Below are 12,551 nucleotides of genomic sequence, written 5' to 3' on the forward strand. Positions count from 1 at the left end.
TTTGATGATACCACTGCTCCTATGTTCTTTTCACAAAACATTAAAACACCATATGCTTTTAAATTCCCAATACAGGAACATCTTGAAAAGAATAGGACTAGTCTACAGTTAATGGCAATGTAAATGAAAAAAATTAGCAATTCCTTATCCTCTAAGTAATGAAAACCTATATACTATGCAAAGGCTATCATTCATTAAAAAAATTCTGTGATTTTTTTAAAACGAACTCTTTATAGCATCAGTATAGTTAAAAGCAACTCTGGTAAGTCCCACTTAATAAGTAAACTCTTAATTAAAATTTACAAGAAAGATTACTATCTGCTCAGACCCAAAACCTCAGTCACCCTTGACTCCTCTCTGTGTCTCCTATATCAAAGCAATCCATCAACAAGACCCATTCCCCTGCCTTGAAAATACACCTGGACCCTGCGCTCCGGCCTGCCTGCTGCTCCCTGTCCACTGCCGTCTTGCGCTCGGGTTACAGCCCCAGGCCTCCTCTGGTCTCCCTGTTTCCATCCTGCTGCCCTACACTCCTCTTAGCCCAGCAGCTGCAACTGACCCTTTCAAAATACCACTCGCACCATTTCACTCTTTCGCTAACACTCTCCGGACCTCTCCAGCCCCCCCCAGAAGAGGGGAACACACACCGAGCTCGGTTGGCAAGGCCCTGCACCACAGTGCTCCCCTCCGCCCACACCCTGCGTCTCAGCCCCTCCTCCTCACCCCTTCTGGTTCTCCCAGCTCCAACCACATGCCCTCCCTGCTGCTCTGTGCCCACCGGGCACCTCCGATCTCAGGGCCTTTCCACTGCCTGTCCCTCCCAGTGGGACACTCTTACAGCAGATTGCCACAGGCTCACTCCTGCTCCTCTGAGTCTCTGGTCAGATCACCCAGCCAAGAAGGCCTTTCCTGACCGCCTCGTCTAAAACTGCACACCCCATGCCCTTCACCCAGCTTCATCTTCCCCACAGCACCTCCACGGCAGGAAGGAATTTACTCTGTACTGCACACCTTGTCTCCAGGGTCTTACTGCTAAAATGGTTAGTAAGATGTACAGGCCTTTTTCCACACACTTTTCTATCCCAGTAGGTAATAAGACTGCAGAGGGAAATTCTGTTTTATTTTAAAAACCACAGCCAGAGAAGGCATCAGATGTCCCAGACATCAGGACACAACAGTAAGCTTCACGCCAGCGTGCCCTGGCCTGGGTCTTGGGTACTGCCTCACCTCCAAAACCCAGCACAGCGGCTTTAAAAAGATTTACTGAATGAATAAATGAAGTAAACTTGCTGAAAACCTTGCTTTTTCAAGGGTATAAGAATGGGAAAAGAAAAACTGATGTAAATTCTAGGAAAACTATGTGGAATGCCCTTCTCCAACCCACATAAAAAATACATCACACAACTGCAGTACTCTGGTATTCTGATCAGAACTTCCACTGCAGATTTCAGTAGAGCAAAGAAGAAACTAGTGTGAGATTAGAACAAACTCGTTAGAAGGCTAACAAACAATGCTCAAAGCAAGATCACTAAGAAGAACCCTTCATCTGCCGTACAATTTTGCCCAGTCTGGCTTCCCTGCAGAAACCTGGCCTTTAGTAAGAAAGCTACTGGGAAACAACGGTTCACAAGCAAACTGCTCACACGTCACAAGAGCAGCTCACAAAGCTGCGAGTCTGACTTTCATAGCTCTTACACAATTAGCGTGGTTTTATTTGTTGCCTTAAGTTAATACCAAAACTTTAGGGCAGGGCTTCTTAGAAGAATAAAGCACTGGTAACTGCTTTTATACCAGCCAGTAGGAGGAATACAACAGAAAGATATAATTCATATTATACACACACAATTCAAAATTAATCTTCTTACCTTTTTTATGTTTGGAATAACCAAAAATTACAAATTTAAATAAAATCAACACTTTTATAACACACAGGTACCTCCCTAACTTCCGTAAGTTGGGTATCCTGTTCTAAGCTTAATTCCATTAAGACTCATAGAATTATCATTTCTTTGTCATTGTGTCTCACTATTTCGACCACAAAAACAGAAAAAAAACTTTTTCTGAAAATTTAAGTTTTAATAAAAATGACTTGACAAGGACTAAAGAAATTTAACTGTAACAATGGATATAACCACCTTCCGAAGACAGACAGACAATAGGTCTCAAAGCACACACAGTCCGGAAGGTGACAGCACTGGTGCTGCTCGCTCTCCTGGCCAAGTTTCACAACAGCTACCATACCTGCCTTCCGTTACTCTGCAGGGACTCGGGGGGAGCTGAGGGAGGCGCTGAGTCTGCCACTGGAAGGCGCAGTGCCGGAGCCCCAGTTCTGTCTGTGAGACAAACAAAGAATCATTTCACCAGCCTGAACCTGTCTGTTCACCTATAAAATGAGGACGATGACAAAACAATACTTGCCCCCTGCTGAACGGTGACTATGTGCCAGTCACAAAACATGTAACAGCAACACTGACGATGGAAACACGACGGTGATGGTGACACGGGTTACTGCTCACTACATGCGAGCCTGGTTCTAAGAGCTTTTAAAATACTGACTTAGTTATTAAAAGTCAATCCCATGAGACAGAGTCTATTACCCCCATTGCACACATAAGGAAACAGAAGCACAGAGAGGCAGCGACTTGTTCAAGGTCACAGAGCTTCTAGGCAGCACAGCCGGAAATCAAACCCAGTCAGTCAGGCTCCGTGGGCTGTTCCTCACCCACCTGCTGCAGCACTTAACATCTATTTTCTCTATTAACACTTACAACCACCAACGAGGTAGATGGCGCTACAATCCACGTGTGGCATGTGAACTAACTGAGGAACAGAGAAATTAAGCAACACACCTGCCATCTCAGCTAACCATCAACAGCAGGGCTGGGATCTGCACCAGCACCTGCACGCCAGCCAGGCCTCCCCCTTCAACCACCAGCTACAGTGGCGCCCACCTCCAGAAGCTGCAGGGCCTTCTAGAGAGTCAGGGAGCAGGCCCACTCGGCCTCTGGGGGATGACTGCATCATGGTGAGGACTGCAGGGACAAAGAAACGAAGGGGAGAAGCATGCCCACAGGAAGGACAGGAGAAGACGGGCTGCTCCCTTCCCCACACGACGCCCTGCAGCAGCCCCGGGGTCAGCGACCCCGCGCAGAACAAACTCAGAGAAGGGCCTTGGCAGCCCGAGCTGGACACGCGGCTGGCACCGGGAGGGTGCACGGAAATCACCAGCAGAGCAACAGAGCACTGGGTTAAGCAGCACTGAGGTGTATGAAACAGAAGCAAAATGCCTTCTAAAAAGGCCCAAGAATCTGAACTGCAGCATCTCCACAGACACTAGTTCATGGCCATTTCTTACTTGTTTTGCCATATCAAAGATCAGTGTTAAATTCTGGGTTTAGAAACTGTTGGCGGTTACTCACCATGAAGTTTAAGAGGGAAAAAAAAAAGGCTCCTGAAACGTGTAAGATGCTGCTTTAGTTTCTCAAATATTGTGCACGGCAGAGGCACAGAAACACAGGACAGCACGAGAGACTAACAGAAATTTTCAACCTAACTAGATACGTTATAAAATAGAGGGCTGTTTATATTGACCAAAACGACACGAATATCAAAAGGCAATCAAGTAGTTATTTGTTTTAATGTTAACATTGTTCAAATCAACTTTGAAACTTTTATTTTATTGAACAGGCACACACGCATCATTTCATCACCATACGTTCTCTTTACCCTATAAATCCAACGTACCCATAGCTGGATGACTCACCTTATCTAGCAAACAGCGCCGGTCTCAAGGACCGCCTCCCCGAGTTACTGCGGGGGCCAAGCAGCACCGGGCGCCGGGCAGCAGTCAGCGCGGTGTCAGGAGGACCCCTGGCGGCAAACGCAAGGCTCTCCTCCAGCCTGTGCCTCAGACACCGATGATCCACATTTAAGCTAGCCTCACCAAGGCCTGGAAAAGGAAACTGCCCCTACAATTTGACTCTTCCCTCCGTTTTCAAGAAATACCAGAAACACCCAGCACAGACCCAGTCCTTATTCTGGCCATGGTCTCAGTAAGAAGCAAACAGATCGCTCGTCTTTTTCTCAAGCATGGCTACGTAGTGGTCGGTTCTGTCAGTTTCCCTCTTCTTGCTTTTGGTCTTGTCACATTGGCATCAACAGATACTATTCCAACTTAGCAAGAAATTGATGGAGTCACTTTTCCAAGCCCACCTAAAATCTCCTACCATTAAAAACGTTATTAAAACCAATCTCACACCTAACAGGATGATTACTATTTTTTTAGAAAACAAAAATAACAAGCACTGGCAAAGATGTGGAGAAACTGGAACCTTGAGTTCCACTGATGGGGATGTACAATGGTGCAACTGCTTCAGAAAACGGTACAGAAGTTCCTCAAAAAATCAAAAATGGAATACCACATGATCTAGTTGGGGAATTCCATATCCAAAAGAACTGAAAGCAGGATCTTGAAGAGATATCTGCACGCCTTTGTTCATGGCAGTATTATTAACACTAGTCAAGAGGTGGAAGCAACCCAAGTGTCCATCGATGGTTCAAGAGATAAATAAAATGTGGTGTGTCCTGCAGTGGAATGCTACTGAGCCTTAAGAGGAAGGAAACTCTGCCACACACTACAGCGCCGACGAACCTTGAGGACACAAATACTGTATGATTCCACCTATTTGAGATATCTAAAGTAGTCAAATTGATAGGAACAGAAAGTAGGACGGTGGCTACCAGGGGCTGGAGAGCAGGGAGAGGGTGTTGTTTATCAGGCACAGAGTTTTAGACTTGTAAGATCAGACGTCCTAAATATCTGTTTCACAATGATGTGGATACACTTAGTATTACTGAGCTGTACACTTAAAAATAGTTAAGATGGTAAATCTTATGTTACGTGTTTTTTGTTTGTGCCAATAAAAAGCTTTTTTTAAATGTTAAAACCACTGTAAGAGTGAATCTAACTTGTAATTCATGACAAACCTGCAAACACGGTACCATCATGTCCACCCTTATAGATGAAGAGAAAGCCTTGAGACATCCGGAACATTCCCCCAGTGCAAAAGGAGGGAAGACGAGAGAGTAACCAGTCCTGGACTAGGTCAGAGTTGGTCCAGCACTGCTGATACTGGTCTCACACAGTACAAGGGTGTTTTACGTGGCTTAAAAAAATTAATCCCCTAATAAACTTTGAGATAATTACTAATATCGACTTTCTCAAGAAAGAAGAAACAGGCTTAGACAGGTAAAGTGCTTTGATAAGATCAGACTTGGTAAAAGACAAGCCACAAGTGACTCCAAAGCCCAAATAATTCCACTTGCCCCTCCTTAAACCTGGAAGCCCAAAATGTGGTCCATTCAGCTTATTTCAAGTGTTCCCTGAATCCCAGTTCTGCCACCTACTAGATATGTGACCTTGGGCACTTTTTTTAACCTCTCTCTGACCTGCTTTTCTCATCAGTTAAATAAAGTTTAACATGGTATCTGTCTTTCACGGTCATTAGGAGAATTAAATACCGTAACGTGAAGAGCTTTGAGAGTGACCATCATTAGTGCAATAGTCTGCATCTTCCATGCCAGTGCAGTGACTTCAGGACTAGGAATCCAAAAATAACACAGCCCTGGCCCTTAAAGAGTTCAGAGATCACAGAGGACAAGCACAGAAGCCACAGGACACACCCACAGTCCCAGCTTTGGGAAGGCCAGTCTAAGAAACCCCCACAAATCTCCTCTGCGGCTTACAGTAGTTGGAGGCTTCAGTGACTCCCAGGTCTACCTGCAGCCGAAAAACTGGGAACAGCCTACCTGTTCAAAACAAGGGAAATGAGCCAATAAAGTGTGGAACATCAAAATAAGCGACTACACAAGCATTAAAAAAATGGCATTGGCTGAAAATTTTTCATTGATATTGGAAAATATTAGTGGAAAAAAGCAACATGTAATAAAAAAAAGCAGTTACGGAAACTCCCAGTCCTAAAATACAAGGATTTTCAAGATACAAATTTTAAGTAATTTTTCAAAAAAGATCTAGAAGAGTATGTAGAATATGATGTCTATTTGGTATAAAGCGAAAGAGAAGTCCACGCACACGCACTTCCTTCTACACACGGAGCACCTCTGGGCGGTTATACAACCAGGATCACTGCTCACCCAGAACGAGCTCAGTGTACAAGAGAGAGTCATGATTCATTTCAAGCTCCATTTGAGTTTTGTAACATGCGTATTTCTATTCCAAATTATAAATAAACATACAAAATAACCATTTTAAAGAAATGATATCTAATAAAGTCCCCAATACTTAGCAAGTAAACAATCCTTTCTAAATAACGTATGGTCAAATAACACATCAAAAGAGAAATCTAGAAAATGTTCAGAACAGAATAATAATACAGAACATCAAAATCTTTAGGGTTCAGCTAAAAGAGTATGGGTACTTAGAGGGAAATGTATAGCTTCAAGTGGTTATATTTACAAGGTAAAAATGTCACTTATCTGTGTTTTTACCTTAAGGAAGAAAAAACATGAGCAAATTAAACCCGAAGTAAGCAGAAGTTAAGACAGAACAAAGAACACGCTGGGGCAAAAGGAAAATGAGTATTATGACCCTGTCTTCATTTAGAATTCTGGTATCTTGTTCATCATGGATTTTTCCCATTAATTCTTGATTTTTTAAAAATCCTGCATTGAACTATGACTTACCCTGATCACCAAGTGTTTCGGCGCCCTTGAGAAATGCCTCCTCAGAGCCCCATTCACACACCCACTCCCACACTCCAGTCTCCCTGCTGGCCCCAGCCTCCCACCCAAGACTTGCAACACCCAGGGCTACCACCTGGGGGGTTGTGAATCTAGAAACATTTCTGCTCAAGGCATATTAAACGCAATCACTCAATTTTAAAAGTTCCCTTCTGAGACAATAAAGGTATTTAACACTTCCTTTTCAAGGACCAGAATCTCAGTAACTAAACTGACAAAATGTATCTCCTTTACTTGAAGTGTTGGGATGTATTTTTCATGCTGTTACCAGCAAGCTTCCGGCTTTAAATAAAGGAGGCAAGCCCTAACCATGCGTGAGCAACATCCACGCTTGGCTGTGGGTATCTGCACCTCCCGGGACGGGGCAGAAATCCGACATCTGCTCCCTCCTACTCTCGTCCGAAGACCCAGAACACCAGCAGCCACCGAGAGGCACAACCATACTGTCAGGGCGTGGCAGCTACAAGAGAGAGTCTGGAAACAGCATACTTGTTAAAAGATTTCTCCTTCCCCCTCTCTTTTGAGATTTCTGAATCCAAGACAGATGTAGCAGCTGGCAGCAGAACAGCATTTCCTCCAGAAAAATGAGAGAAGTACATAAAATACTACAATCAGAGAGCTGCTAAAGCAGTGAGAACACGAGGGGCTAAGACTTCAAGGGTGAGGAACCACGAAGCCGAGCTGACGTCCTGCAGCTGCCTTTCCCTTTGTTCTTCCCTTGTCAACCCTGGGAACCAGAAGGGGGCTGAGAAGCCCCGCTCTGCATCCACAAAAAACTGCTGCCAGAAGACAAAAAACAAAAACAAAACAAAAGGGAAAAAAGAAAAATAAGTTTGAAAACGTTAAAAACTGCTGCCACAGGACAGAAAAACAGGAGCGGTTTTGGCAAATGCAGTGTATTCAGGCCGCACTTGACTCAGCAGTAAGAGGAGGACGCAGAAGGGCCCGAAGATGCTGTAAGCTGCGAAGCTCAACACAGAGGACCATGCGCAGGAGGGGTCCCACGTGAGCTGGCCCAGGAGGGCTCCGGCAGGAGACAGGAGGACGAGCGGTCACTGGGCCGGGGTCAGGGGAATGCAGAATGATGCCGACAGGTACGAGGTGGGGGGGATTATTTTTAATTTCTTGTAATTTTAAACAAGGCTGGATCAAAGAATTATTAGATTTATCATTTTCATAGTAGTTATAGTTCCTTTAGGAATTTTATTTATTTGTATTTCTCTCTTCTTGGTTGATTTTTCTAGAGACTTATTTCCAAATACCAACTGGTAGCTTTTATTTGTTAAATATATTCAGAATTACATAAAATGATATATTCCTTTTCTTCACTTTAGCTAGTAGGAGGTGAGTTTCTGTCATTTGCAACTCAAAATTTCTTCACTTACAAAATTCATAAACCTAAGTCCTATAAGCTAGCAACATTCCCAATCACCAAAACCCACCCTAGAAGAGGTACTCTTCTGTTCTAACATACCAAGGAACCAGTGCGCTCCTCCTACGTCGCCAGGACCGTTCTAGATGCAGTGAACACCTCAGTGCATGTAACAGACAGGGATATACACGTGCCGGTAAATATTTAACAACTGTGCACAAGTGCCCCAAAAGAGGGTAAATTTAGTACCAAGAGTTTCCACATAAATGCAACAGGTAGCCTTCATCAACAGTGCAGGTCCAGAACAAAACTGTCATTTGAGGACACCCAAATCTCTCTCAGTCAGGTCTCAAGAACCAGGCTGGCCATGAAAGTGGCGTCCATCCCCCACCCCCGCCCCGTTCTAGGGTAAGTCCTAACCTAACCTCACACAGAGGCTGTGAGCAAAAGGCACACACACGCCCAGGCTTTTGTATTTTAAGGCAGCTGTGACGAGTGGGTAGAAACTACGCACTACGCACACATTCATTTATTTAATGGTATGTCACCTCAAAAAGGTTCCCATAATGAAAAATTACTTCAATACTCATACCGTTCTAACATTAACTGTTAGTGATAATTTCAGTTTCACAAATTAACAGACTTTTTTAAAGGAAAAGATTGTTACTAAAATGTACATTAAAAACTAGAAGAGCCAAAAATAATTCCAAACCTCCAACCAATCATCTGAAAGATCAGAGGGGAAAAGCGAGGTTGACCCGTGCAGAGCACAGGGCCGGGGTCACAGCGGCCAGTGGGCAGCGTGCTGACCGCATCCTCCTGCTGCTCACGTTCACCCACTTGGCCCGGCTCTACTCACTGTTCACACAACGACGCGTCACTGATGGGCGGGCAAGTGACTGGAAGAAACTAACTTTTGCTTGAAGGAGTTGGGATTAACTGCTATGTTCACCACAAGCAACACAGCACTTAGTAAACCAGGCAAGAAATGCTACTGCGCACTAAATACAATGCAGTTTAAGAACAAAGTAACTAAAGTGAAAGCTTTGCCAAAACAACAGACTTCCCTCTGTCAAAATGGAAATTACATGAGATTTTGTAGACAGACAAATCAGTACCTAAGCTAATGTTAAAACAAGTACAATTTTACCGTCTTATTTTTCAGAAAATGTAGTAAATTCTTAATCAGCCTGTCTTGTTTAGATTGTATACATCATTATATCTGACATTCTTGTAACTACTGCGTGATCAATAAGATTCCTTAAAGAAATTCTGCTTTTTAAAGAAAAATACCATGCTAAGAGGGGTGATTTGTACCCCAGATTAGTGGGTGGTCACTCGATTTATAGGATCTTTAAAACAAGGACATTTTTAATGAACTAAGGTGAATAAAGGCACAACTAAAAACTGTCAAAAAAAAAAAAAAGAAAATGTAGAAGTGCACATATGAACTGCCTACCACTGAAAAGCACTGACCCAGGGATGGCCACTTCAGCTACGAAGGGGCAGCTAGTATGGAAAACGCCTCCCACAGTAAACAAATAGAAAAATGGACAAGATTCAGGAAACAACTTTTTTCAGATCTTGAGACAATGGGCAAGGCAGGGCTGTGACCCCCCAAAAGGAGGAAAGCCACCAGGTGAGCGCCACCGCTCTCTGGCTGCAAGCAACCCTGGACCACAGCACAGAAAAGGCATCCAAACAGCACACAGCAGCCTCAGGAGGCGGAGGAGAGAGGTTTTTGGATTTGGGGAAACTTAGTGAGCTGACACTCATTTGCAAGGCAGAGGATGGGTGATGAAAAAGTTACAGAAAATAAGTTTTAGAAATCTGCAAGAAGAGCCAGAAGACAGCACGTTCAGCTGCTGAAAGTAAACGCTGTCAATCCAGAACTCCACAGCCAGCAAGAATTTCTTTCAAAAATGAAGGTGTTTATCAAGAAAGAATGAATAGACAAGATATGACAGACTCACACAGTGAAACACTACTTAACAATAAAAAGGAACCAACTACACGGCAACACAGATGACCCTCAACGTACAGTCACGCATACTGTACGGTTCTGTGACATGAAATCCTAGAACAGGCAAGACTGACCTGAGGTGGGAGGGAAACAGCAGTTGTCTCTGGGAGCAGAGAATACGACAAGAAAGATCTGCATCCTGAGTACAGGTGCGCACGCACATGTGTGAACACATGGAAAGAGCTGAGAAGCAGTGACACCCCACTGACCAAAGGGCACACTCAGCATCCCAAGCTTGGCCTCTGAAGTCCACTTCCCACAAAAATGAACCAGGGCTACCAGGAAAAACAGCTGCCTCCGTAACAGCGCAGAGAAACAAGAAACGCTGGGAATATCTTATTGTGCCAAACAGGGAAAAAAGCTCTTAAAAAATAATGAGGACATGTTGAAAGGACACAGGAGATGATCTGTCTCCCAGGAGACAGTCAAATTAAGGAGAATTCTAGCAACAAAATGAATAATGACAGCAATGGATTATAAGACATCGAAGCAAGTAAGAATCCATGAGGGTGCTAAACTGCTACGGGTACTGGACGGATGGATGAGTGGGTAAAAGAAGGAGTGCAGAGACGAGGGAAAACTCTCCCTTACGGTAGAACGATGGCTGGTAAGCGAGAAGGAACGGTGGTGTTAGGAAATCACCATTTCACAACTACTTGGTAATAAATGTTTCAAGCAAGAGTCATCAGTGGGTGCCCAGACTATTAGCTGGAGAGTCTGAAAGGTCACATAGCCTCAAACACTACCCTAAGATTACTCATTTATTACCAGGAATACACAGTGATCTTAGAGTGGAGAATCTTGACATTCATCTTACCTTCATCACCTAAGACAAGTAATTCTCAAGTTTTAGAACAATTTACCAGGAGGAAAACTGCTATAATTAATGGGGAAAGGGGAAAATGTGAACATGGACTATATGCCAGATAACAACACTACCAATGTTAAATTTTATGGAGGGAGAAGAGAGGAACACGGGGGTGAGGGAGGGAGGGCAAGTAGGCGAATGTAATAAAATGTTAGTATCTGGTGAATCCAGGTAAAGGGTACTTGGGAGTTCCCTAGACTACTTCTTACAACTCTTCCATAGAAGAAATTTTTTTTCATTGAAAAGAACAAAACAAGGAGCAGCTAACTAGAAAGGGTGCTGGAGGGAGGGGCTTTCAGAGGCAGCCCACCCAAAAGCCTGACACTGAGGAAAAAGGCAGAAGTTGTGTTACTGCATATTGAGAATGACAAGTGTTAATATTAAGGACCCCATGTCATCCAAAAAAGCTAAAACTAAGTTTAATATATTTTAATACATTTTGTTTAAGGAGACCTGTTAAGTATCCTTCAGAAAAATATAAGAAAATAAACAGGGGTAAATGTTTTTTCTAACTCATGCTTCACTGTTCTGCATACACAATTGAAAGTGAGGTACACTATAACCTCTTAGAACTGTACTCAGCAGTGAAGCTCTACATGTGTGGGACACCAACGACACACATGATCCAGACACCGTGTGAACCGCTCTCCCATGCCCACATCCACGCAGCAAGGACAAGGCAGCAGGATGGCACCTAGAAATGCTGCCAGTGGTCAGAAGCATCCCAGCACCCTCCTCGGCCTTCAGACCCCGGATCAAGCTCATACAGAGTCCAGAGGAAAACACAGGGTTGGAGTCAGACGATGAAAACATGCGGCAGGACAGTCCTAACCTCTCTTCTGTCCCCAAGACACCGTCAGGGAGGCTGCCCCCAGGTCTCCGCCATGTGCTCACCACACAGAGCGGGGCTGGGCACATGGTGACTTACCACCTATGGGGGACAGTAAGGCAGGCCTCTCTCATGCAACAAAGGAGCAGAAACCAGCTCAAGGAGGCCCCACGACTACGCACCTCACGTCACTGATTCACGCAGTGGAATATCCTCCCATCATAAAGTAATAGAGTCCAGCACTTAAAATAGCAGCCTTTCTTATTTTCTAAAGTCAAACAAATTTTGATTTTTAAATGAAAATTTAAAAACACATACACAACTTCCCACTTTAATATCCCCTGCTGCCCTAAACAGGCCTTTCTTCAACAAGGACTTACTGGGGGAAATGCTAAGTGACTGCTCGGCAGGACATCAGAAGCACCACAAAGCACCAACAAGCACCTGCCTTGCACACTTTCAAGAAACTGTGCTTACACTCACAAGTAAGCCTTCAGTTCACTGAAGCTAACCTGTATTATTTTCTGTGTACATTCCTGTTATTTCTAGCAATGTAAAATGTAACTTTACCCTCCTGTACAGCCAACTAAGCAAAAGAGCTGAAGACTGCACAGTTAAATTTGTCTCATTAATCAGAGCAAAATTTTTATTAATTTCTAAAGCTGGTAAAAGTATTTTTCTGGACAAGAGTGGACCCATT

The 12,551-nt window shown here is 43.9% G+C and overlaps 1 protein-coding gene across 6 annotated transcripts in view; it reads right to left on the reverse strand.

The window, feature by feature from the left end:
- The window catches only part of PTK2 (protein tyrosine kinase 2), a 200,064-nt gene that overhangs the window by 159,487 nt on the left and 28,026 nt on the right, over nt 1-12,551 (reverse strand). For 3 of the 6 annotated variants that reach the window (XM_072949789.1, XM_072949791.1, XM_072949802.1), the window contains one exon: nt 2,242-2,333. The exons of the other annotated variants lie outside the window; for them this stretch is intronic. The gene's annotated coding sequence lies outside the window, so the exon portion shown is untranslated. The remainder of the gene's footprint in view (nt 1-2,241; nt 2,334-12,551) is intronic. 6 annotated transcript variants of the gene reach the window in all.

Source organism: Vicugna pacos, chromosome 25 (genome assembly GCF_048564905.1).
Source record: "Vicugna pacos chromosome 25, VicPac4, whole genome shotgun sequence".
NCBI classification, from domain to species: Eukaryota; Metazoa; Chordata; class Mammalia; order Artiodactyla; family Camelidae; genus Vicugna; species Vicugna pacos.